The sequence below is a fragment of the Rana temporaria genome, chromosome 2 (genome assembly GCF_905171775.1).
Source record: "Rana temporaria chromosome 2, aRanTem1.1, whole genome shotgun sequence".
In the NCBI taxonomy this organism is placed as follows: domain Eukaryota; kingdom Metazoa; phylum Chordata; class Amphibia; order Anura; family Ranidae; genus Rana; species Rana temporaria.
In genome coordinates this window covers 530,971,181-530,998,977 of record NC_053490.1, presented here as the reverse complement: position 1 = coordinate 530,998,977, position 27,797 = coordinate 530,971,181, and the positions used below count along the sequence as shown (strand labels likewise).

The window sequence follows — 27,797 nt, the reverse complement described above, 5'->3', positions numbered from 1 at the left end:
TGTGTCCTAGCCCCCTCCTATTCATTACCCAGGTACTCACCATGTGCTTATTCTAACTCAGTTCCAAATCTGAAATTTGGAGCCCCCCCAATATCCCACAATGCACAGCATGCCTGTCTACATGTCTGTTTGGCAAATAACACTACCCACAGACATGAGGGTTCTGGTTGTTTATCAGTGATCTCATTTACATCTCACTTATTTATGGGGACATGTTTTCTTGATCAGTACAATTTTGTGAATGTTAGAATCTATGGGATATTTTTTTTAGTAAATATTTATTATAGTATTGGGGTGGTTATACTCACGTGGTAGTGCTTCCCAGTGAGTTCAGGTCACTCCAGAAGTTTTGTTTAAGGGCTTGCTGGCCCACTTTTATTAAAAAGAACAACAAAGTTCACAAAGAAAATCAGTTGCCCACGCAGAGCTTCCTCCATATCAACATGAATAGTCAACTGAAAATGCATAGCCAACTGGCTCCCTTGTCACTAACAGTAATGCTCTTCTTCACAATCCCTCTGATTGTATTGTCCAGCTCTCCTGGTTCTCTCGGTTCACTCAGCCTTTAGCCGCAATGCCCTGCTGCACAGCCCACTCCTGACCTCTGGATAGGGGTTTTCCTGACACCCCGATAGGCTGGAGATCACCTGACTCCTGGCTGGGGCACCTCTGACCCCTGGTTGAGACCTCCTGGCTGCTTTTCAACTCCTATCTGGGGCACTCCTGACCCCTGGTTGAGACCGCCTGTCTCTTAACTCTGTGCGTGACACCTCTGACCCCTGGTTGAGACCCCCTGTCTCCCAACTCTGTGCTGGGGCACTTATGACCCCTGGTTGAGACCTCCTGTCTCTCAACTCCATGCTGGGGCACTCCTGACCCCTGGTTCAGGCCTCCCATCTCTCGACTCCTGGCTGGGGCACCTCTGACCCCTGGTTGAGACCCCCTGTCTCTTGACTTTTGGCTGGGGCACCTCTGACAGTTTATTGAGACCTCCTGTCTCTTGACTTTTGGCTGGGGCAGCTCTGACACCTGGTTGAGACCTCCCATCTATCGACTTTTGGCTGGGGCACCTCTGACCCTTGATTGAGACCTCCTGTCTCCAATATGGGAGCCCTGAGCTATCCTCAGGCTTGGTATACAATGAACCTGCACGCCTGTGTATCTACATAGGCTGCAGGCATCCAGTAAAATCTGGACACAGGATTGAAGGTTGTGTCCCACCCAGTACACATTGGAACCTTCAAGCTCCAGGCCCTGATCCGGGACTACAGGATTTGGAGAAAGGCAAAAGCACAGCTCTCTCTGCTCAGAAACATTAGTATTAAACTTTGCTTTAAAGCGGTAGTAAAGTCCGCTTTGTCATTTTTACCTACATGTAAGCTTATAATAAAGCTTACCGGCAGGTAAAATGAATATCTCCTAAACGTGCACTGCTTAGAAGATATTCTAGTGAGCAGATGCTGGTGACGTCACAGGCGCATGTACTCTGAAAGAATGTCATACTCGTGCCGTTCCTTCAGAGCTGTGTGCCATGGCCGAGACTCCTGCGCACATGCGAGGGAGTGACATCATCGTGGCTGTTCAAGCGGCTACAGCCTGAGAACCCAGACGTAATATCGGGTGAAGATGGAATACTCTGCAGTGGTAATAGCGCACCGCTGGAGGGCTTCATTTCAAGGTAAGTCTCTCATATTGTGCTTGTAAGAAGTAGGGAACTATTTATTTTATTTTAAAGTATTTACTACAACCTTGAGCCTTAATGTGAATCTTGTGTCATTTTCTCCTACACTGCCCACTGTGGCGGGGCCTCGAACTGTCACACTATATTGCGCTTTACATTATTTTCTTCTTATACACTTTTTATTCTCAGTATGACGTTCATTTGGTAATAAGTTACAAACCCAAGTCTGCTTCTCCAAACAAGAGAGTTGTTTCTTTAAAGGGGCAGCGGTTGTAAATAGAGGTTTTCATATTCGGCTTTTAATCATTTTAATTGTGGGGGCGCTAGGGACATAATTTTGCAACTGTGATGTGATTTCTCTGTAATTAGCCTTTTATTTTGTTTTGGACATTGCTGTATTGTTGTGTATGGGAGAACTTGTGTGTAGCTTGCGTTTTGGTAGTTCTTCTGCCAACAAAAGTTTGGTTGTACTACCCATTTTCAGTTTTACTTGAATACAGGAAAATTAGCTAAAAATGGAGGGAGAATTATGGTGTGGGGTTGTTTTTCAGGGGTTGGGCTTGGTCCCTTAGTTCCAGTGAAGGGAACTCGAGGTGTCAGCATATGTGTTGTTATGGCCATTTGTATAGTGACTTTATTGCAATAATATAGAGTTAGGTTTAGTAAGAGCATATGTTTACAGAGGCTCTTCCCCCTCCATTGATATGTGTGTAGCGCCTGGTTACTTTCCAGAACCGATGCTAGGTAAATCTTAGAGGGGATCAGAGAGTTGGGTAACTCTGACCATGTTAATTTGTTCAAATTTAGGCCTCTGTCTCAGCTTTGGCTGTGCTGTGGATTCGTTCTGTCCTTTCTGGGGTGCTGATCACACCCCAGGTCGTCAGGTGGCAGCAGTGGAGTCAAGGATTGGGTGCTCTTACCCAGCAGCCTATCAGGAGGAGTTTGCCTCACTGTGCATGCTGGGGGAGGGTATTTATGAAGCAGACGCCATTTTCCTGGGTCTTCTCCTCGTGGGGTGCCCACCTTTAGGGTAGCCACTTCACACCGCCCGGCAAATGGCCTTCTGGGCTGGGGTGCGCATGCAATGCAGAGATCCTGGCTTCGGGACCACATTGGCCCGGAGCAATTGATCTGCCGCTTGGGGACTCAGTGGTCGACTGGGTCCCACCTAAGGAGGTCCTGGGCTGTCCGTCCTGTTGGAGGAAGCTGTACGGTGGAGAGTCTGCCTGAGGAGTACCAAGAGAGGCTGGTGTTCCAATAGGGGCCTGACCATCCATCGGGGACCAGGGGAACCGGACACTGAGAGGCTGGATGTTGTCCACCTGTCAGTCGGTAACCTAATTCAAAACTACCTGAAGGAGATCCAGGTGTCAAGTCCGCTAAGGAGGATTGTCTCCGCTGTTTCAACCATAGGGAGGGTCTGTGGCAGAGACTTATTTTCCCAAGTTCCGAGTGACATTCTGACTGCCAGGCTTGTTAGAGAGGCCTGTCTAGGAGCACTACACCCACTTAGGCTGGAGTGGTGAAAAAGAAAGTATTGTTGGAAGCAGGACTGTTTCCCTATTGCTCACACCTGAATCTGCTATCTCCACTTTCGCTAAACCTCTATTCTTCACCAAGTTTTATTGTTTTTACCCAGGTAGGTAATAAAGAGCACAAAAAAGACACATGTCGTCGTGTGGACATTCCGTTACTACAACTTTCACCAAATACCCCTAGACAGCGGAGAAAAATGAGGTAACATGCCACCGAAAACAAACCAGCAGCTCCTGAAGGGGTAGTGCTACATGTAAATAACTGAGACAGGAAGTTCTTTGCGGGAAGTTGGTGTATGCAGGAAATGGGTGGGAGGGGTTTGGAGAGCTTTTGAAATAAACATGTGTTCTGACGAAGAGGAACAAATGGCTGTTGGAAGCTGGAGAGTTTTGGAGAAATTTTGAGTTGGACTCTGAGCAAGGAACCACAAAGGACATTACATCTTAAACCCTAAGTTGAGAAACTGTTTAGTTTACTTAATGCATACATATTGTACATGCTTATATTTGTAGGCATATATTTTGTAGCTATGAATTGTGTTGTATTGTTCATTCTACAGTTGTATGTGCAGATTTTTCCTGTTTAATAAAGCATTGATACACTACAGAAGTCTAAGCTTCCTTGATTTTACCGCAAGAACCTTAATAGACGCAAAGCATTACAGCATACCAATACATTTTGGACAGTTTGATGCTTCCAACTTTGTGGGAACAGTTTGGAGATGGCCCCTTCCTGTTCCAACATGACTACACACCAGTGCACAAAGCAAGGTCCATAAAGACATGGATGAGCGAGTTTGGGGTGGAGGAACTTAACTGGCCTTCACAGAGTCCTGACCTCAACCCGATAGAACACCTTTGGAATGAATTAGAGTGGAGGCTGTGAGCCAGGCCTTCGAGTCCAACATCAGTGCCTGACCTCACAAAGAGGCTTTTGGAAGAATGGTCCAACATTCCCATAGACACACTCCTAAACCTCGTGGACCGCCTTCCCAGAAGGGTAGAAGCCTTTATAGCTGCAAAGGTTGGGCCAATGCAATATTGTAACCTACGGCCTAAGACTGGGATGCCATTAAAGTTCATGTGCCTGTAAAGGCAGGTGTCATAATCCTTTTGACAAAACAGTGGATCTGTTGGCTAAAGAAAGTGTACCAATGCCAAGTCTGACTTATTGACTGGTGAGCATAGTGAAAGGTGGATGGCAGGTGTCCCAATACTTTTGGCAATATTGTGCCAAAGCCACCATCTTATCTAACTCAGAACAAACATATGGATATCAGATAACCAAACACAATATGCAAGCAGTGACTTTCTATGTAAAAAAGGACAGCTGCGGCAAACAAGTCAGCAATGAGAGCAACCAAATTTCTGTCCTAAAAAGTTCCTTATAAGTGGTGATTGGCACTTTCCTGAGTTTCCTCCTGTTCATAGTGGAGAAATAAAAAATTCTCTTTATGCAGACTGGTTCTGGCAGATTCACCATATCTCTGGCTCACCCATTCCAGGCTGCCATCAATCCTACTTTAATATTTTCACTCAAGCATGTCATTCTCCAGGAAAAGAGACCATAATAACACTCTTTACATCTGTGTATCTATACGTTCAATGGAGACCGCTAGCAGCGCAGAGAAACGTGTTTCTCAGAGATGATACAGTAAATGGGCTGTAAATGGCGGTGGCGTTTATTTTGCTCAACGGCATTCGCATTACAGCGTGAAAAAAAAAAGAAAAGAGGTCTGCCAGTGCGGGAAAGCATCTGAGAACAACAAGAAGAGTGAGTGTAAAGAGAGGAACGGAGGATTGGGCTGACAGATGAGAAAAAAAGCCAGCACATTCAATATTTACTGAACTGTCTGAATGCTTTTCCATGGTGCTTTATTCAGATTTATTCCCATCTACACTTGATACTGAAACTCTGAAACTTTCCGTAGATGAAAAAGCACAAGTGTCACCTCTGCTGCCAACGAGCAGCTGTGCACACTGGGAGCATTGAAGCACCGTGGGTTCCGCCATTTTCTCCCCCTGGCATTCACGCCATGTGGCCGAGGCTGCGTTCTCAGCCGGCCCTGCTTACTGCAAGTGAAAACAATTTCGGTTGTGTGTGTATATATATATATATATATATATATATACACACACACACATGGCTTTTTTTCAGCGGGAACGCGGGGGAACGCAGTTCCGGCACCTCCTGAACTGACTGTATGTAATGGCAAGGGGTGCTGGGGTGTGCTGTAGGGTATTGATGCTCACTACTGGGGGATCTCTTCTAACTGGAGGGGACCAATTTTTGCAGGGGGGTCTACTTTTGCTGAGGAGGTCTATTGTTGCTGGTGGGGGGCCTATTGTTGTTGTGGGTGGGTCTTATGTTGCTGCAAGAGATCTACTGTTTAAGGAGGGTCTATTGTTGATGGCTGCCAGAGAGTCTATTAATGCTGGCTGTGCGGAGATCTGTTGATGCTGCCGGGAGTCTTTTGTTGCTGGGGGGGGGGGGTAATTTTGTTGTCGGTGGTCCATTGTGCTACAGACGCGCAAAAATTCTGACGCATGCTCGGAAACAATTTGACGCATGCTCGGAAGCATTGAACTTCATTTTTTCGGCTCGTTGTAGTGTTGTACGTCACGGCGTTCTTGACGGACGAAAGTTCAGAGAACTTTTGTGTGACCGTGTGTATGCAAGCCAAGCTTGAGCGCAATTCCGTCGAAAAAAACATCCAAAGTTTTTCCAACAGAAAATCCGATCGTGTGTATGCGGCATTAGATGGACGCAGAGTGCTCCATCATTGGTGTCAGTGGAAGGAATAGTGCCCCATCATTGGTGTCAGTGGAAGGAATATTGCCCCATCATTGGTGTCAGTGGAAGGAATATTGCCCCATCACTGGTGTCATTGGCAGAAAAAAATGCCCCGCTGTTGGAGTCAGTGGGAGGAATAGTGCCCTGAGAACTGGATAAAGGTAAACAGGGGGCCACATACAGCCTCTGGGCAGCAATTTGGAGACCACTGAAGCTAAAGCAATCATTTGGAGTTCCAACCACATAACTTTGGCCATATAGGTAAGTGCGATGGTCAGGTGTCCACAAGCTTTGGGCCATATGATGTGCTGTATTATCCAAAATGTATGTTCCATGCTTTAAAATATTATCCATGGTTTTTCCCCCCCAACACTCGCTCAACTCTTGCATGAAATCTTGTTAATGTAAATTCTGAATAAAAACCTTTTTAACCTGCTGCTCATAATTAGGAACACACAAACCATCTACATAAACTTTTTTTTCTCTCTTTTCAGTACAGGCAATTTTGAGTTTCAATAGATGACCCTTAAAGTCTTTGGCACTGTCGTGTTCCGCATCCTCCACCCCCCCCCCCCGTACCAGGTATACGGAGAACCTCGGGCGATACAAACCGGCCGGTTTTCTTTTAGCTTTTCATCTGCCTTTTTTTTTTCAAGCTTTGTATCACATTAGTACATGACCCCATAGGGTTTCACCTCTTGCTGAACCTCTTTGTTGTTGCAATGTACAGAATCTGTGAATCCTGCCGTTTTTGATCATTGAGTGATGTAGCTGGTAATTTAATGTTATTGCTGCCCTAGAGACGGACACTCGTGAAAGATGTGAAGAAAATATGAAAGAGCCGGTATAATTAGATCCTCATTTACCAAAATCTCAGAAAATACAAACATCATTTGTGAAAAGCCTTCGAAATGTAGTTAATGATAAAACGATGTACGGAACTTGCCTGTCCTCCTTTTTAAAACGGCTACTGGAAGACGCAGCATTTTTAATCCACTTGTCTACTGTTCAATTAAAGAAAGTTGGAGCCTCCAGGTGCGACTGTGACTTTCAGATGAAGTTAATTCTATTCACCATATTTTTAATGTACCTGACATATGCAGGGAACTGCTGATTTTACCAAGATTAACACAATTATTTTTTATAGCTACGTGACCTGCTTAATATTAAGGCCAACATATTAAGGTTCCAAGGAATGACCAAACTTGGGGACCTTGTACGACGACATACTGGGGGCCATTGAAAAACGACATAATGACACTGATGGTGCCAGAAATATATTGGATCCCAAAACCATGACATCCTGACAACATGAAGGTCCGTCTTTAATGTGGGGCAAAAGTGGCCCAAAGCTGCCCCCAAATAGTTGATAAGTTGATGTGGCTATCACTCAGGAGATGAGGATGGAATCAAATGCTGGGGGGCACTGGAGATTGGTTGGGTGTTATGTCTGCAGCCTGTGCTTTGATTGGCCAGCTCAGTAAGATAAAGTTTGTCCGGGGAGAGTGCCTGTCAGTCCCGGGCACAGACCCCTCTCCCTCACAATGTCTGACAAGCCGTAGACCATCAGCCCGCTGAGAAACGTCCTCATCGGAGTGTTCGATAGGGAGTGCCTGGTGTTCGCTTGACATTCTCTGGACACTATGGAATGCAGGGGTCTGTGAAAGGAGGGGAGGGGGTCCTGTGTAATGGTGGGGATAGTATGGGCGAGGGGGTCCTGTGCAATGATGGGGGAAGTATGAGGGAGGGGGTCCTGTGCAGTTTTGGGAGTGGGGTTGGTATGGAGAACAAAAATACATGGTGGGAGGCCCAAGCAAATGTTTGCCCAGCGTCCAATCAATATTAAAGGAGTTGTAAAGGCAGAAGTTTTTGTTATCTTAATGCATTCTAAAAAAAACTTCTATGTGTAACAGCCCTCCTCAGCACCCCCCAATTAATTACCTGAGCGCCTTGTCTCTCCAGCGATGTCCACGAATGTCTAAGCCGTCCAGGACACTCCTCCTGATTGGCTGAGACACAGCAGTGGCGCCATTGGCTCCCACGGCTGTCAATCAAATTCAGTCAGCCAATCAGGGGATAAAGGGGATGGGGCCAAGTAGGGGCTCTGTGTCTGAAGAGATACATGGAGTGCTGAGTCGGCTCAGGTGCCCCCATAGAAAGCTGCTGGCTGAGGGGACACTCGATACAAGGGAGTGGCCAGGAACACTAAAGGTGGACACGAGAAGAGGAGGATCTGGGCTGCTTTGTGCAAAACCAACTGCACAGAGGAGGTAAGTATAACAAAAAACAAGACTTAAAAAACAAGCAAAAAAAAAACAAGACTTTACAATCACTTTAAAGACGGCTCTGACACCATGACACTTGGAGTGCCGGAACAATGACACCTGGAGGTTCCAAATCAATTGCCTACATCTTTGGACAAACTATCACCCCAAGCACTAAAGTAAAAAGCCTCGGAGTTATCTTTGACTCAGACATAACTATGAACGCACAAATAGGATCAGTCATCAGCGGATCTCACTGTCTTCTCCGTTTGCTGTGTAGACTCATCCCCTTCATCCCAGAAGAAGACACAGCAGTAGTAATGGGAACACTAATCAATTCCAGACTCGACTATGCAAACTTACTCTACCTAGAACAACCAAAATTCTAGAAGTCTCAAGTCGTCCAGAACACTGCAGCCAGAATGGTAACAGGTAAAAAACGTGGGAACCAATCTCCCCGGTCTTGAGGACCCTCCACTGGCTAGCCGTAAAGGATCGGGTCACATTCAAGACCCTCTGCCTCACCCAGAAATGCACGAAGGAAACGCGCCGCAATACTTATGCGAGAAAATAAAACACTACACCCCAAATCGGGCCCTATGATCAACTAATCAGAACCTTCTCCACATACCCAAGGTCCACTACAAATATAAAGGGCTACAAAGATTCACAGTCCAAGGACCACGGCTATGAAACACTCTACCTACAGACATTCGGATGGAAGTGAACCATCGGGCCTTCAGAAAAAAAAAAGAAAGACCCATCTATTCTGAAGCGTGGCTGGACGACGACATTGGATACAGCGCCTTGAGGCGATTTAGTTCGCATTTGTAGCGCTATACAAGTTAGAACCCATTCACACCTAGGCGTTTTGTCGCCTGTAGTGTGACGCCGCTGCCGCCCCGAGACGCCAGAGGGATGATTTAACATTGCCCTCTATGGTTCACATCTCCACGCGGAACGCCTGCCGCCTGAAAAAAAGTCCAGGAACTTTTTTTCAGGCGGCTTTCGGTGTTCGGCATAGGAGATGGGAACCATCTCCATAGGGGGACAATTTAGGGGCACATCTAGGCGGACAATCGCGGTGTTTTGTCGCCGCAAATCGCGGTATAAAACACCGCTATTTGTCGCCGCAATTCGCGGGACAAAACGCCGCGATTTTGTCTGCCTAGATGTGAATGCAGCCTAACTCACTCACAGACAATAGAGGTTCACCTGGAGGTTTTGAAACAACAACACAGTGATATTTGGAGGGTTTCAAAACAATTGCACACAAACACTAATGCCGCGCAGACGGTCGTTTTTTGTGATGAAAAAAAACGAAGTTTTTTAAACTTCATTTTCAAAAACTACATTGCCTACACACCATCGTTTTTCAAAATGCTCTAGCAAAGCGCGGTTACGTTCAGCACGTACAACGGCACTCTGTTCCATTGAAGCTCGCTTCATAACTTGCTTCTGAGCATGCGCGGGTTTAAAAACGTAGTTTTTAAACGTTGTTTTGCCCACACACTATCATTTTAATTGACACAAAAAACAACGTTTTGAAAAACGACACAAAAAATTCGATCATGTTCGAATTTTTTTTTGGTCGTTTTTCAGAAGACATAAAACGACGTTTTCCCCACACACGGTCATTTTAAATGACGTTTTCAAAAACGTTGTTTTTTTTCATCACAAAAAACGACCGTCTGTACGCGGCATTAGAGCCGGTTCACACAGGGGCAACACAACTCTGGCCGCGACTTTGCGAGACGACTTCAGCGCGACCTGGGGTGACTTACAATGCGACTTCAAGTCGCCTCCAGGACAGGCGACTTTGCCAGTGGCCAATCAAACAGTAATCAGCTCTGTGGGAGGGAGGGGTTTGTCTGAGAAAACTAGTTACTCTTCCTGTAAAGTTGCTTCAGTTAAGACAGGGGAGCCGACTTGGAGGTGTCTTCCATTGAAATCAATGGGTACAAGTCGCCTTGAAGTAGTACAAGAACCTTTTTCTGAAGTCGGAGCGACTTCAGTAGTGTGCATTAAGATGGCTCTCATTCACGTCCATGTAATTTGTCATGTCGCGCGACTTGGGGCGACACAAGTCGTCCCCCAGGTCGCGGTAGTGTGAACCGGCTCTAATGCCGCGTACACATGATCATTTTTCGGCATGTAAAAAAAACAACGTTTTTGAAAAAATTTCATTTAACCACTTAACCCCCGGACCATATTGCTGGTCAAAGACCAGAGCACTTTTGCGATTCGGCACTGCGACGATTTAACTGACAATTGCGCGGTCGTGCGACGTGGCTCCCAAACAAAATTGGCGTCCTTTTTTCCCCACAAATAGAGCTTTCTTGTGGTGGTATTTGACCACCTCTGCTGTTTTTAGTTTTTGCGCTATAAACAAAAATAGAGCGACAATTTTGAAAAAAATGAATATTTTTTTACTTGTTGCTGTAATAAATATCCTCCAAAAATATATAAAAAAACATATTTTTTCCTCAGTTTAGGCCGATTCCGACAAAAAAAGCTCTTGTCCGAAATTCCAATCGTCTGTATGCAATTTCAACGCGCAAAAAAAAACACGCATGCTTGGAATCAATTTGACGCATGCTTGGAATCATTGAACTTAATTTTTCTCGGCGCGTTGTAGTGTTGTACGTCACCGCGTTCTTGGTGATCGAAATTTTGTGTGACCGTGTGTATGCAACACAAATTTGAGCCAACTTTCCGTCGGAAAAAAATCCACGGTTTTCTTGTCAGAATTTCCGAATCGATAGAAATGTATGTTAAATGAAAAAAATCGAAAATCCATGCATGCAACTAAAGATCATCTGGCTGGCCATTAGTCACCTGAGCATGCAATTGTCGGAGATAAACAGGAAAAACATTCAACCAGTTTGCTTATCTTTGGTCCGGAGGTCAGGCACTTCTTACCGTTGTATGTTCGTGCAAAAATAAAATGATAAACTTACCTGATGTCGATGCGACACATTCAGCCATTGGCTGTCATAATGTAACTAAACCTCTGGTGTCCAACCTGCACCCCAGGGGCCGCATGCTGCCTTTTGGCACTCACTGTTTAGCCCTCGGGGCCCCAGCAGATGGTTGTCTGTGTTTTAGTGATTACTGAGACCAGTGAAGGAAAAATACTCTTTGACTGCCTTTCTAATTAAATAGTTTAGTTTATTTCTTTTACATGATTTAACATTTTCTATGCTGTCCATCCCCTTCCTCTACTGATGCTTTTGCTTTCCTCCAATGTTATATTTAGGGCTGGTTCACACGGCAGAGTACTTCTGAATAGAGTGCAGGGTGAAGTCCTGTTTTGCCGGCACGGGGGGGCGCACAGATGTTGCGTGCATCCCTGTGTCGGCGGTCCCATAAGTGTCTATTAGGACATGCACCTGTATGGACGGGCAGCTGTGCCCCAATGTGACATCTGCAAGGCTGAGGGTCCCAGAATGCACAGAGGGTGAGTTCGGGGACCTGCACCCGGATGTCACATAGGCATAGGAAGGGAAATCTTGCCAATGGGATGCAGATGGCTAAAAAAAAACTGTTATGGCCCTCGCTTAGGGTTGCCACCTGTCCAGGATTCACCCGGACAGTCCAGGTTTTGAATTATGTGTCCGGGTTTCAGCCCGCCTGAAACCCAAACACATTATTAAGACCAGGCTGTGGCTCCTTAAGTAACTGAGATAGCCACACACAAATCTGTTGCCGCTCGGAAGCTGCATGCGGATGTCAGGTTCCGCATCACTGGGAGGCTGGGCATTGATGCCAGCAAAAACATTTTGGTCACACCTACTGTTTGCCACTGCGCGCTGCATTACTACTTTCCTTGGAGCACCCAAAGGTGTCCCAGCTCTTTTATAATCCTATAATGTGTACTATGGAAAAATGTGTCTTGTGCAACTAAAGTGTTTGGGTTTGGCTTGACGAAAAGGTGGCAACCCTACCCTCTCTTATTCTATCCAATTTGGAAAAAAAAAACAACAACATTTCCTTTAGTTCTACTTTAAGAGCTACGTTTGCCTTAGTTCACTTTTTTTTTCTTCTAAATTCCAGCTCCCCTATGCCCCAATATAGCATTAATGTACCAGTACTTCTTTTGCAAAATATAACAGCTTTCCATTTATTCTACACACACTTACCTCACTGTCTTCTTAGCTGTTTAAAAACACTAATCCATTACTTCTGCCTTACTTCCTGGACAGACTTTAGGTCATGACACAGGAAGGAGTTGACCAGCTTAGGGTAGATGATGCAGGGTGTATGCTAATGAGTTCAGCTGCTCAACTCCTTCCTGTGTCATGACCTAAAGTCTGTCCAGGAAGTAAGGCAGAAGTAATAGATAAGTGTTTTTGAACAGCCATAAAGGAAGTCAGGTATGCGTGTTTAGAATAAATGGAAAGTGGTTCTATTTTTGTAAAATAAGTACATTAATGCTATATTGGGACATAGGGGAGCTGGAATTAAGAATAAAAAGTGAACAAAGGTGAACTTAGCCTTTAGTTTACACTTGCGATTGGAAGGAGGGGTGTTGAAAATAGGTTAGGCCCGGTTTTGCTGCCCTTCAAAAACTGCAAAGGCCGCAATGCTATCCCCTCTGTTGTGTTCGGCGTGCAGTATAGCTGCAATTTCTCTGCAACTGCGTGCAATCTAACGCCTCCTCGTCGTTTTTTTAAATGTCCTCTTAAATACAGTCCACCTCCACAGATCGCTTTTCAGAGGTCAATGCTAGTGTAAACGCAGAGGCGGCTAAGGGGACCTTAACGTTGCTGTGCTCAGGTAGCGTTAAGAGCCCTGACTCAGGAGCTGGGCCGTCAGCGTCCCTAACAACCAGTGAATATCAGTGACACCACCCCTTGTGACGTCAATGACCCAGCATGCCCTCAGTCAATGACGTCACAAGGGGGCGGGTTCAGCAGGTGAAATCACCCTTAGTTATAAAAGAGCAGGATCTGGGGGCCACCTTGTTAAAGGGGGCTTCCAGATTCCGATAAGCCCCCTGCCCGCAGACCCCCACAACCACCGACCACCTTGAATTATTTTCCCCATCATGGGTGTGAGTGGGGCCGCCTCTGTTACACGAGCACTAAAATGTTTAAGATAGAAGCTAATTGGTTGCCATGCCCAGCTACTCCAAATGTTGTCTTCTTCACTTAAGGGTACCCTATATATATATATATATATATATATATATATATAAAAGTTAATCTCAACTGAGCTAAACTCTTGGGCATACATGAATCAAACAATATTTCATGAATATTCTGGATTTGTGGTACCCTGAGCATCAACCCTCATCATGAGCCCTTTTTGTCAAGGTTTAGTATAAAAAAAATACCCCATCAAGATTTGCATCTGTTATTTCTACCCACAGGAGGTACAAGCAAGAATTAAAGCTATTGACTCCCGCTGCTGTCAATTACAGCCAGTGAGGAGGGAGAGAAGTGGAAGGGCCAAGCCCCCTTTTATGTGTCTTATGCACACACATAGAGCAGGACTTGAAAGTGAGCATGGACAGGTGCCCCCATAGAAAGCAATTTGCTGTATGGGGGCATTCAAAAAAGAGGGGGAGCCAGGAGCACCAGCGAGGGGACCCCAGAAGAGCAGGATCAGAGCTGCTTTGTGCAAAAACAATTGCACAGAGCAGGTAAGTATAACGTGTTTTAAAAAATAAAAAGTAACCCCTTTACGCCAACCGTACGCAAACATGTAGCCTAGGCTTAAAGGGGTTGTACCAGGGTGAAGCATGCAGCTGCCAGCGGTTGGCCTTCTTGGGATGACAACGATGCAACCGAGAAGCAGCTTGGCTGTTATTGAGGGGTTTGGGTGAGCGAATGTAAACCGCAAAAGCTAAGGCTAACCAACCAAGAAAAGGCCCTCAGCTCTCCAGGCCGGCAATATGGCTCAGGCCTCGTACACACGACAGTTTTCCTCGACAGAATCCATCAAGAAACTTGGTGGCAGAGCTTTTTTGCTGAGGAAAACGGTCATGTGTATGCTTTTCATCAAGAAAACTGTCGAGGAACTCGACGAGGAAAAAAGAGAACAAGTTCTCTTTTTCCTCGACGGGAGTCTCAATTTCCTCGTCGGGCTGCTTTTCGAAGAGAAACACGATCGTGTGTATGCTAAGAAACCTGCGCATGCTCAGAATAAAATATGAGACGGGGGCGCACCTTCGGTAAAAGTAGCGTTTGTAATGGAGATGGCACATTTGTCACGCTGTAACAGACTGAAAAGTGCAAATTGTCTCTTACCAAACCTTTACTTAACACGCAGTAACATGAGATTAGCAAAAGCAGCCCCAAGGGTTGTGCCAGTGGAATCGAACTTCCCCTGCCGTTGTATGTGTTGTACGTCACCGCGTTTTAGAACGACGAGATTTGGTCTTGACAGTGTGTACGCAAAGAAAGCTTGTCAAGTTTCTCGACAAGCCTAACAAGGAACTCGTTGAGGAAAACGATGTGTCTTTTCCGACAAGTTCCTCGGTCGTGTGTACGAGGCCTAAAACACAAAGTACCCCAACAAGTCAGACCATGGATTGCATGAACCAGAGGCCCCCCTGAGCTCCCCAATGCGGTATGCCACAATTATTGAAAATTCAAATGAGAATCATACCATGTGGTATTGGCTGCCATCAGCTGTAAGGCCTCGTACACACGACCGAGAAACTCGACGGGTGAAACACATCGAGTTCCTCGTCGAGTTCCTTGTGAAGCCGCCGAGGATCTCCACAAGCCAAATTTTCCCATTCCCGTCAAGGAAATAGAGAACATGCTCTCTTTTTGGCTCGTCGAGTTTCTCAACAGTTTCCTTGACGAAATAGTACACACAACCGGTTTCCTCGGGAAAAAAATATCTCCCAGCAAGTTTCTTGCTGGTTTTTGCCGAGGAACTTGGTCGTGTGTGTACGAGGCCTAAGCCGAGTGCCTGGAATGCATGCTATTAACATGGAGCAGCATGAATGTCATCTGGTGTGGGCCAACTACCTCTAGAGAGCACTATGGATATGGGAAGTCCTATCACACCTCCAATCCTCATTTCCCAAGTTAATACTAGAGGCAGCTTGGAATGTAGGCTGTAAAATAGGATGCCCTTCTTCAGGCAGGCACGTTATGGTGGAGACCGGCAGGATGAGCAGTAGCTGAAGAGGTCAATATTTTCTATTTTCTAGGGATACATTTGTTTTTATAGACATTTTTTTTAGCGAAATACGTTCACTATAAAAAAAATCATTTACCCAGAAGCCCTTTCTCCATTTGAACAAGGTTATATGTATACATTTCCCATTGTCCAGCCGCACTTTCACCCCAAAACTTTTGTTTTTTAAAAGACTGTTTACACGCATTACAAAACTTTCATTCATGCTTTTCTATTGTAACAATATTAAGTGCTTAAGTGCTTTGTGAGCATTGCGAAGGTCAGGCCATTACCAATACAGGTCCTTTGTCAAGCTATAAACAGGAAGACCTCCAGAGGATATTACCTGACCAACAAACAATAAAACCCACAAACAGAGGAGAACGCACACATCTTACTTCACAGTATTTTGGGAGTCAGTGGGCTGGATTCAAGAAGCAATTGCGCCTGTGTAACCATAGTTACACAGGCGCAATTGCTTACTTGCCCCGGCGTAACGAATGCTCCTGATTCAGGAACCTCGTTACGCCGACTGCAGCCTAAGATATGCGCGGCATAAGGCTCTTATGCCCGCATATCTTAGGCTGCATTCTTGCGATGGCCGCTACGTGGCGTTCCCGTTGTGCTCAGCGTATAGTATGCAAATTGCATACTAACGCCGATTCACAACGTTGCGCGAGCCCTGGGTACGCAGTTTACGTTGTTTCCGTACGGTGTCTTTCGCGTAAGGCTGGCTGGCAGGGGCAGCCAATGTTACGTATACCCGTCGTTCCCGCGTCGCGAAATTTCAAATTTACGTAGTTTGCGTAAGTGATTCGTGAATGGTGCTGGACGCCATTCACGTTCACTTTGAAGCAAATGACGTCCTTGCGACGTCATTTGCCGCAATGCACGTCGGGAAAATTTCCCGACGGAGCATGCGCTCTACGATCGGCGCGGGAACGTGCCTAATTTAAATGATTCCTGCCCCCTACAGGATCATTTAAATTGCGCGCGCTTGTGTCGGGCATTTTGCCGGCGCGCCCACGCAATTTACGGAGCTACTGCTCCGTGAATCAAGGGCAGCGCAGTCATTTTGCGGGGGCGCAGGGCAAAAACGTTGCCCTGTGCCTCCGTAAAAAATTTGCAATTGTACTTGAATCTAGCCCAGTGAGTCCAGTCATTGTAGGGAAACAATATATGTATACACTATATATTAATCTGTTATGCTGCTTTATTCTTGTAACGAACAAAGGGGACAACATAAAGAATATACAAATGTTACCATGATTTGGTTAACTCTTGCTTTGCAACATGTGGGCTCCTGGCTTCAAATTCTATTATGACTTGTACACACGTACGGGTTTCCCGGTGGACTTTTTACCGCCGCGAAACCCGAGGGGAAAGCCGAGAACCGGCTCGGCAACTTTTTCCCCCTACACACGGTCGGTTTTCCTGGCAGGAAAACTGCCATGAGAGCTTTGGCCGGGAAACCTGGCCGTGTGTATGCTCCACCGCAGTGTTTCCCATAGGAAAACTGCCAGGAAAAAGACCGCCGTGAAAAATGTTCTAATTTTTCCTGACGGGAAAACTGTCATGGAGCATACACACGGCCAGTTTTCCCGGCCAAAAGCTGTCATGACAGTTTTCCCGTCGGGAAAACTGGCCGTGTGTACGAGGCATATGGCCTATATCTCTACATGAAGTTTGTCTTCTTCCAGGGTTGGCCCAAAGCCTATGCTGGTTTCTTACAAAATTAATGCATGTTAATGTATGTAATGTATGCACTGACTGTATTTGAAATTGCCCCAGCCCCTGTTCAAATCCAATCCGTGGACAGACTTGGTCCGGGCACAGTGTCCTCAATCCGGGGACTGTCCCTGGAAACCGGGGATGTCTGGTCACCCTAGCCAAGGAGGGACCCCAGAAGAGGAGGATTGGGACCCCAATGTGCAAAACCCTTGCACAAAGGGGGAAAGTATGACATGTTTTTTGCTTTGTTTTTTTTTAAACTGAACCTTTAGTTATCCTTTAAGCTTTGACAAAAACAAAAAAACTAAAAAAAAAATGTGAAAGCTTGATTTCTATGCAGAGCTGCACCAGATTTTGCACTCTCCACTTTTTGTAAACCAACTCCATTATCTTTCTTGAAATCTCAGAACATTTGGGGTGGGTTGAAAACAAAACAGAAACATTGCCCCTTTTATTCAGGCGCGCAATCATACAACACAGGAAAGTGACATAAAAATGCAACTTGGCATCAACGGAGATGGGTGAAAAGGAGTCTGGGAGCTCGCCAACATCTTGTCTCTCCGCAAGGGCATCTTTGTAACATCGGTAATGGAACCGGGTTCAACGAAAAAGCAACCCCCAACAATAGAGCCGGGAGAATCTGTTGAGTATGTCGCTTTATATTTTCCCGTACAAACAGAAAGTACCACAAACAGAAAACAAAGACGCCGCGTCTCTCTCTTGTAACAAGAGTCAAATATTTTTGAAAAATTACAAGAATGTCTGTTTGCTCATGTAACAACACAAGGTCACTTTTCTTCACCTACTCCCAATTACTAAATTCTGTGTTTCATGCACACTAATAACGATGTTGAGAGGAACAAAGGTAAGGTCGCGGGTACTTACCAGACTGACGAGCAGTTTTATCGCTTTGTTTTGTTAAGGTGCAGCGATTTTCAGTCTTCGAACGTAACTCCAGGCAGTCTGAAAAGAAGCAGGTTAAAATATCTCTCCGTTATAATTGGTATTTCAGATTTAATTAAAAATTAAACTTTCATAATGTTTCACCATCCAAAGCAAGGCACTATCAGTCAAGCATGACTTTTTCTTTTGGTGACAAAAAAAAAAAAATCTTTTGGAATATTTTTTTTATATAATGAAAGAGGTGGGAGGAGGGAGGGAGATACAAAAGGACACAATGAACACGCTAAAGAAAATTTTGAAACAAAAGGAAAAAATGTAGATGATATTTTCATCCTAATTCCAGAAAGATCTGGATATTTCCATAAGAATGGTTGTGAGATGTACTAGAGCGAAGCAAAGTGAATAGATACATTTTATCTGATGAGGTATTACAGAAAATTCGGTATACCGGCGTAAAGAGTACCTGTTGCCAAGGCACACAGAGACATCTGTGCCTTGAAAAAGTATTCCTACCCCTTGAAATTTGCCACATTTTTTTTTAATGTTACAGCCAAAAACATAAATGTATTTTATTGGGATTTTATGTGATGGACCAACACAAAGTGTCACATAATTGTGAAGTGGAAGGAAAATTATAATTTTTTTCAAAATGTTTTACATATAAATATGTGAAAAGTGTGGGGGGCATTTGTATGGCGCCTCCCTGATTCAATACTTTGTAGAACCTCCTTTCTCTGCAATTACATCTTATTGGGGATGCCTCTACCAGCTTTGCACATCTAGAGAGTGACATTTTTGCGAAATATCTCAAGCTCTGTCAGATTGGATGGAGAGCGTCTGTGAACAGCACATTTCAAGTCAGATTCTCAATGTGATTTAGGTCTGGACTGATGAATATGCTTTGACCTAAACCATTCCATTGTAGCTCTGGCTGTTGTTCTGCTGGAAGGTGAACCTCCGCCCCAGTCTCAAGTCTTTTGCAGACTCTAAGGCCCCGTACACACGTCCGAGAAACTCGACAAGCAAAACACATTGTTTTGCTCGTCGAGTTCCTTGTGAAGCCGCCGAGGATCTCGGCGAGCCAAGTTTCCTCATTGACTAACGAGGAAATAGAGAACATGTTCTCTATTTGGCCCGACGAGATCCTCGTCGGTTTCCTCGGCCAAAAGTGTACACGCGACCGGGTTTCTCGGCAGAATACGGCTCCGATCGAGTTTCTGGCTGAATCCTTAAGGCCTCGTACACACGACCGTTTTCCTCGAAAAAATACATCAAGAAACTTGGTGGCAGAGCTTTTTTGCAGAGGAAAACGGTCGTGTGTATGTTTTTCGTCGAGAAAACTGTTGTGGTTCTCTTTTTTTCTCGTCGGGAGTCTCAATTTCCTCGTCGGGCTGGTTTACAACGAGAAACACGTTTGTGTGTATGCTTAGAAACCCGCGCATGCTCAGAATAAAGTATGAGACGGGAGCACACCTTTGGTAAAAGTAGCGTTCGTAATGGAGATAGCACATTTGTCACGCTATAACAGACTGAAAAGCGTGAATCGTCTCTCACCAAACTTTTACTTAACACGCATTAACATGAGATTAGCAAAAGCAGCCCCAAGGGTGTCGCCAGTGGAATCGAACTTCCCCTTTATAGTGCCGTCGTACGCATTGTACGTCACCGCGTTTGAGAACGACGAGATTTTGTCTTGACAGTGTGTATGCAAAGAAAGCTTGACAAGATTCTCGACAAGCCTGACAAGGAACCCGTTGAGGAAAATTATGTTTCTTTTACAACGAGTTTCTCGGTCGTGTGTACGAGGCCTTCTAAGATTGTCCTGTATGGGGATGCTGTGTTCGGGATGATGTGCAGTGTTAGTTTTCTGCCAAACATATGCGGCGTACACACGACTGTTTTTCATGATGAGAAAAATGCAATTTTTTTAATTGGTCGTGAAAAACTGTCGTGTGTAGGCTCCAGAGCATTTTTCTCGACGAGAAAAATGGCCGTTAAAAATGTAGAACCTGCTCTATTTTTTTTCGTCTTTTTTCACGTCGTCGTTTTTCCTCATCGTGAATAATGGACTTGTGTACGCATTAGAGTTTTGCTTTTAGGCCAAAAAGTAAAATTTTGGTCTCATCTGACCAAAGCACCTTCTTCCACATGTTTGCTGTGTCCCCCACATGGCTTCTCGCAAACTGAAAACGGGACTTCTTATGACTTTCTTTCAACAATGGCTTTCTTCTTGCCACTCTTCCATAAAGGGTAGATTTGTGGAGAGCATGACTAAGGCCTCGTACACATGACGAGTTTCTCTGCAAAAACCAGCAAGAAACTTGCTGGGTTTTTTTTTTTGCCGAGGAAACCGGTCGAGGATTTCGTCGAGCCAAAAAGAGAGCATGTCTTTTTTTTCCTCGACGGCAATGGGGAAATTTGGCTCGCCGAGATCCTCGACAGCCTAACAAGGAACTCGACAAGCAAAACGATGTGTTTCGCCCGTCGAGTTTCTCGGTCGTGTGTACGAGGCTTAATAGTTGTCCCTGTGGTAAGATGTTCCCATCCGAGCTGTGGATCTCTGCAACACCTGATGTAAAGGGGCACTGTGATGGGGACACCTGATGTAAGGTGGCACTGTGATGGGGACACCTGATGTAAAAAGGGCCCTGTGATGGGGACACCGGATGTAAAGGGGCACTGTGATGGGGACACCTGATGTAAGGTGGCACTATGATGGGGACACCGGATGTAAATGGGCACTGTGATGGGGACACCTGATGTAATGTGGCACTATGATGGGGACACCTGATGTAAAGGGGCATTCCAAAAAGTGGAAGTTCCATTTTGGGTGGAACTCCACTTTAAAAATAACATGTTGCTCTTCCCTGCATGAGCAAAGCTTTTACAGAGCTGTATACTATGGACTCAGGACTTAAAGAGAACCTGTTGGTTTTTCTTGCACATATTAACTTCAAAGGAGACATTATTATTCCCGACTTTGCCAAAAGTATTCCTGTTTGGTATGATAACCGGAAAACAGCATGCAAATTCTGCCCTTAAACCCCGTTAGAATATTCATTAGATGATGAGAACACTGAGCTAAAAAGCATTTATTTTTTTTGTGGAAATTCTGTTAATTGTGCAATGTGACCTGTAATTGCCATGGGGGTGGGTATGAATCGATCCAGCATATGTAGGCTCGCAGACCTTCGCTCACTCTTGGTGGAAGATACCGATCAGCACTGTAATGCTGAAATGTTCATTTCAGCTCTCGGGGGCTTGCCCAGCCTGGTGTCATCTCTCACAGCTCAAATTCTATCCAGCAAACAACATTATGGAAGCATTAGGAGAGCAGAATCTCGTTACAGCTACCCAGGCAACATTTTAGCTGACGATTCGGCCTCCGCCAGCCCTGGGTTCGAGGAGTGCAATAAACAGAAAATTAGCCACGAAGTAACACCTTGTGCTCCGTTTTCCAACAGTCGCTCCATCATTTAATATGTGTTTAATAGCGCTGCGTTTAGAGTGTCTATATTGCCATTGTAAACAGTTACACAGCCAGCCTGGGATTCATTGCTCAGTGCCAATAAAGAAAGACGAGAGGAGGCAGAAACGTCGATAAAACTGTGAATTTCACCTTTGTGGATTCCCAAATCCTGGCCGATTAGACAAGTTTCATATCTGGCACTCAGTTTATTGTAGTGCCTTAAAGCTGAACTCCAGACAGATATAAAAAGGAAAAAAAAACACAGATGAATGTAGTTAAAAATAATGAAATTTATTTGTAAGCGCAGCTAGTGTACCTGAATCTGACTTTGTATCAGCCTATTGTTGTCCCCTGTACAGCACACTGGAAGGAGGTGTTACAGCATTAGGAGCCATTCAGGTGTGCTGCTGCATCTCCTTCACTATCCAATCATAGGTCGAGGGCAGGAAGGGGACCCTAGCTGTATTGCTTACAGCATTGGTCCCCACACTGCGGCCAGGGAGGGGGGGGGAGCAGATGTATCCCTTGGCTTGCCTTTATTTGGGATTTATGTTAAGGGGCACAATGATGGGCATATTCTCTAATAAAGGGCTTGCTGATGGGCACATTTTATGTAAGGGGGCACTCTGACGGGAATGCATGATGTAAGGTGGCACTGTGATGGGGACACCTGATGTAAAAGGGGCACTGTGATGAGGACACCTGATGTAAAAGGGGCACTGTGATGGGGATACCTGATGTAAAGGGGGCACTGTGATGTGGACACCTGATAGGGATGTAAAGGGGCAATGTGATGGGGACAGCTAATGTAAAGGGCACTCTGATGGGCACACTTGAAGAGATGGGGACACCTGATCTAAGGAGGCGCTCTGATGGTGACACCTAATGTAAGAGGGCACTGTGATGGAGGAACCTTATATAATGGGGAACTCTGATGGGGACAAATTATGTAAGGGAGCCTTCTGATGCAAAAACCTGATGTAAATGGGCACTGCGATGGGGACACCTAATGTAAGGTGGCACTATGATGGGGACACCTGACGTAAAGGGGCACTGTGATGGGGACACCTGATGTAAAGGGCACTCTGATGGGTACACTTGAGGCGATGGGGACACCTGATCTAAGGAGGCACACTGATGGTGATACCTAATGTAAGGGGTACTCTGAATAGAACACCCTATGTAAGGGGACACTGTGATGGAATAACCTTATATAATGGGGAACTCTGATGGGGACAAATGATGTAAGGGGGCACACTGATGGGAGACACCAGATGTAAGGGGGCCTTCCGATGCAAAAACCTGATGTAAGTGGGCACTGTGATGGGGACACCTGATGTAAAAGGGGCACTGTGATGGGGACAGCTAATGTAAAAGGCTCTCTGATGAGTACACTTGAGGCGATGGGGACACCTGATCTAAGGAGGCGCTCTGATGGTGACACCTAATGTAAGAGGGCACTGTGATGGAGGAACCTTATATAATGGGGAACTCTGATGAGGACAAATGATGTAAGGGAGCCTTCCGATGCAAAAACCTGATGTAAGTGGGCACTGTGATGGGGACACCTAATGTAAGGTGGCACTATGATGGGGACACCTGGCGTAAAGGGGCACTGTGATGGGGACACCTGATGTAAAGGGCACTCTGATGGGTACACTTGAGGCGATGGGGACACCTGATCTAAGGAGGCACACTGATGGTGATACCTAATGTAAGGGGTACTCTGAATAGAACACCCTATGTAAGGGGACACTGTGATGGAATAACCTTATATAATGGGGAACTCTGATGGGGACAAATGATGTAAGGGGGCACACTGATGGGAGACACCAGATGTAAGGGGGCCTTCCGATGCAAAAACCTGATGTAAGTGGGCACTGTGATGGGGACACCTGATGTAAAGGGCACTCTGATGAGTACACTTGAGGCGATGGGGACACCTGATCTAAGGAGGCGCTCTGATTGCGACACCTAATGTAAGAGGGTACTCTGATTAAAACACCCTATGTAAGGGGGCACTGTGATGGAGGAACCTTATATAATGGGGAACTCTGATGGGGACAAATTGTGTAAGGGGGGGGGGGCACACTGATGGGAGACACCAGATGCCATCCAATGCAAAAACCTGATGTAAGTGGGCACTCTGACGGAAATATCTGATGTAAGGTGACACTCTGATGGGAACACCTGATATAATGGGATACTCTGACGGTGACAAACGATTTATGGGGGAAGTCTGATGGGGGCACCCAATGTAATGAATTACTCTGGTACGGTCATCTGATGTGAGGGAGAACACTAAATGGGAACATTTACATTTACAGAGTATTACCAGAGTGTAGGGAGGAAACAGTAAAAAAAAAAAAAAAAAAGCGTCAGAGAGTGTGGCTTTCGCCCCAAAAAAGGAAAGTAGATACCGGTACATACAATCTTTCATAGCACAGACATGAGATTCGGACTTCGACTTGAAGAAAATTTTAGTGACCGGACCTCTTTGATTTTTTATTTAATACCCCTACTCTATATGAATAAGGATAAATTAAAAGGGATGGTGTCTGGCTGAAAATCCCTGCAACACCAAACTTCTCTATGGTTCCGATAGTTACATAAATTTACTTTAAACTTTATTTATATGCTAGCTAATAACTTTTAGTTGTCAATCAGAGATGTGCAATCATTATTCTTTCCCATGCAGTATGTCTGTGAACGTTCTCATTTATCAGGGTCATGGTATAGCTAGTAGTAGTTAGTCACATTCAGCTGAACTTGTTTATGTGAAGGACATTTTCGCTATTTATGAAAGCGGCTTCATTCATTTATAGTGAGTGTCAGGGACATACCTTGGCATATATAGTATTTACATGCAATTTCTATTATTTAGCACCATATTTCATTTTAAAATTGAAGGTAAAGTACTGAGTGGTTTACAGAGAGCATAACAGCCTATCGGTTTCACATTATTGTTGTAAGTCACTAGTCAGCACTACTAGCCTTTGTCGGTAATCTGGAGATCCTGGAAAGCGCCTGCTTTTGATATTATTATTATTAGTGTTATTATTATTAATTAAAGTACTTCTATAGCATCGTCAATTTACGCAGCGCTTTACATATACATTGTAAATTCACATCAGTTCCTACCCTCAAGGAGCTTACAACCTAAGGTCCCTAACATACATTTATACATATACTAGGGACAATTTTAGACAGAAGCCAATTAACCTACAAGTATCTCTTTGGAGTGTGGAAGGAAACCGGAGTACCCAGAGGAAACCCACGCAGGCTCAGGGAGAACATGCAAACTCTAGGCAGATAGTGTCGTGGTTGGGATTCCAACCAGCAATCATGATGGGGCGGTGATGCCACAAGGTGCGGGGTCTATGGATGATGTCACCGGATGGCTACGCCCCATAGCTATATAAGAAATGGCAGACAGTGGGAGCTGACACAACAGTGGGAGCTAGTGTTGGAAGAAGAAATCGGCAGAAGAACCAGAGGAAGAAGACATCAGCAGAGGGAAAAGAACCAGCAGAGTGAGAAGAACTAGCAGAGGCAGAAGAACTAGCAGAGGGAGAAGAACTCGCAGAGGGAGAAGAACTCGCAGAGGGAGAAGATCCATGGAGGGAGAAGAACCGCAGAGGGAGAAGAACCACGGAGGGAGAAGAACCAGCAAAGGGAGAAGAACCCGGCAGAGGGAGAAGAACTATCAGAGGGAGAAGAACCTGCAGAGGGAGAAGAACTATCAGAGGGAGAAGAACACGACAGAGGGAGAAGAACCCAGCAAAGGGAGAAGAACCTGGCAGAGGTAGAAGAACCTGGCAGAGGTAGAAGAACCCGGCAGAGGAAGAAGAACCTGGCAGAGGGAGAAGAACCGGCAGAGGGAGAAGAACCGGCAGAGGGAGAAAAACCGGCAGAGGGAGAAGAACCGGCAGAACCGGAGGAGGGCGAAGAACCGGTGGAGGGAGAAGAACCGGCGGAAGGAGAAGAACCTGCGGAGGGAGAAGACATCAGCGGAGGGCGAAGAACCGGAGGGAGAAGATATCACCGAAGAAAGAAGATATGTTGGAGCTACAACGGGGGACATTCTTCATTTTTAATAAAGGACTTTGTCAAAAACATGTGTATTGTTTTTATTAATTGTTTACACTTTTTTAGGTGAATGAGTAGGGATTCCACTAAGTCCTCTGCCTGCCAGGGTTGTGGGGATGAGGCCCTTGTCCCCATCAAACACTCACCCCCCCTCCCCATGTTGAGGGCATTGGCCTGGTATGGTGCAGGAGGGGTATAGGCGCTTACTCACCCCCCCCCTTTCCTGACCTGCCGAGCTGCATGCTCGTGTAAGGGTCTGGTATGGATTTTGGGGAAGACCCCATGCCATTTTTTTTATTTTGGTGTTCCCCTTAAAAATCCATACCAGATCGAAGGGTCTGGTATGGTCTTGGGAGGAGACCCAACGCTATTTTTCTTTTTACATTTTGGCGTGAGGTTCCCCTTCAAGATCCTCAGTGCACATGTCGCATTCCACAAGTCGAAACAGTTAAGATGATGATCCACCTGACTTGAATGCAACTTGCATTCAAATCAATGGGCTAAAATTGTACCCAAGTAAGACCAAAGTAGTGCAGGAACCTTTTCAAAGTCGGACCGACACATGTCAGACGAGTTGAGATGGCTCTCATAGGGAACCATTGATTTATACACGTCATGCGACATGTGCTTCCAAAGTCAGAAAGCGTATGTTGCACCAGTGTGAACCGAGCCTTACTCTCAGACACCAAGCAGATTCCAGCCTGCCTTGGGAATTTTGGTTGCACCAGCAGAGTTAGGCCTCCTTCACATGGGCATACTTCAAAGGAGGCACTTTTAGGCCACTTTCACACTTTCAAGCTAGTTTTAGCTGTGTTTTACCAGCGCTGTGTGGGCGGTAGAGGGGCAATTTTAACCCCAAAGAAGGGGTTAAGAAGGGGTTAAAAGCGTCCGAAAAGTGTCGCTGCCGAATCGCTTTGCAGGCGCTTTGGCAGCATTGCCTATTCATTTTAATGGGCAAGGCGTTTTGGGAGCAGCCAAATATGCTGCTTGCAGGACTTTTTTTTTCTGTCCTGCAAGCAATACCACCCCAGGCTTTTACACTGGGGTGGCTTGAGAGACGCATTTCAGGCGCTATTTTTAGCGCTAAAACGCCTGAAAAGCGCCTCAGTGTGAAAGTGACCGGAGAGAGGAAGTCAATCAGCTGAAGCTCAAGGAACCACTAGCAACCTCTGGAGAAACCATAGAGGTCCACAGAACCCTGGTTATGAACGTCTGGTCTACAGAATACCAGCAACCAAACATAATTATAGGTTATTCCCACTTATCATTTAGTATATTTGTGAGCTCCAAAAGTTCCTGTAGTGAGATGTAAATCTTCGTCACCTCTGTTCCTGCCTACCGGCTTACTGCTTTTGCTGAAATTTGTAGGCGACCACTTTTGGCTCAAATCAGAACGTCTACAATGGTCGGTGTTGGCCTGTACAATGGTCGGTGTTGGCCCGTACAATGGTCGGTTTTGGCCCGTACAATGGTCGGTTTTGGCCTGTACAATGGTCGGTGTTAGGCCTCGTACACACGACCGAGGAACTCGTCGGGCGAAACACATCGTTTTCCTCGACGAGTTCCAAGCTTGCTTTGCGTACACACTGTCAAGACCAAATCTCGTCGTTCTCAAACGCGGTGACGTACAACACGTACGATAGCAGGGGAAGTTCGATTCCACTGGCACAACCCTTAGGGCTGCTTTTGCTAATCTCATGTTACTGCGTGTTAAGTAAAAGTTTGTTAAGAGACGATTTGCACTTTTCAGTCTGTTACAGCTTGAAAAATGTGTTATCTCCATTACAAATGCTACTTTTACTCCCGTCTCATACTTTATTCTGAGCAAGCGTGGGTTTCTTAGCATACACACGCTCGAGTTTCTCATCGAAAACCAGTCGACGAGGAACACGACGAGCAAATTCAGACTCCCGTTGAGGAAAAAGAGAACTTGCTCTCTTTTTTGCTCTTCGAGTTCCTCGACAGTTTCCTCGATGAAAAACGTACACACGACCGGTTTCCTCGGCAAAAAAGCTCTGCCACCAAGTTTCTTGATGGATTCTGCCGAGGAAACCGGTCGTGTGTACGAGGCCTTAGGCCTCCTACACACGACCGAGTTTCTCGGGAAAAAACAGCAAGAAACTTGCTGGGAGATATTTTTTTGCAGAGGAAACCGGTTGTGTGTACATTTTCATCTAGGAAACTGTTGAGAAAC

The 27,797-nt window shown here is 45.5% G+C and overlaps 1 protein-coding gene across 3 annotated transcripts in view; it reads right to left on the bottom strand.

Moving 5' to 3' along the window:
- Nucleotides 1-27,797, bottom strand: part of ZBTB20 (zinc finger and BTB domain containing 20) — a 1,237,294-nt gene that overhangs the window by 602,489 nt on the left and 607,008 nt on the right. For all 3 annotated transcript variants that reach the window (XM_040339120.1, XM_040339122.1, XM_040339123.1), the window contains one exon: nucleotides 18,028-18,105. The gene's annotated coding sequence lies outside the window, so the exon portion shown is untranslated. The remainder of the gene's footprint in view (nucleotides 1-18,027; nucleotides 18,106-27,797) is intronic.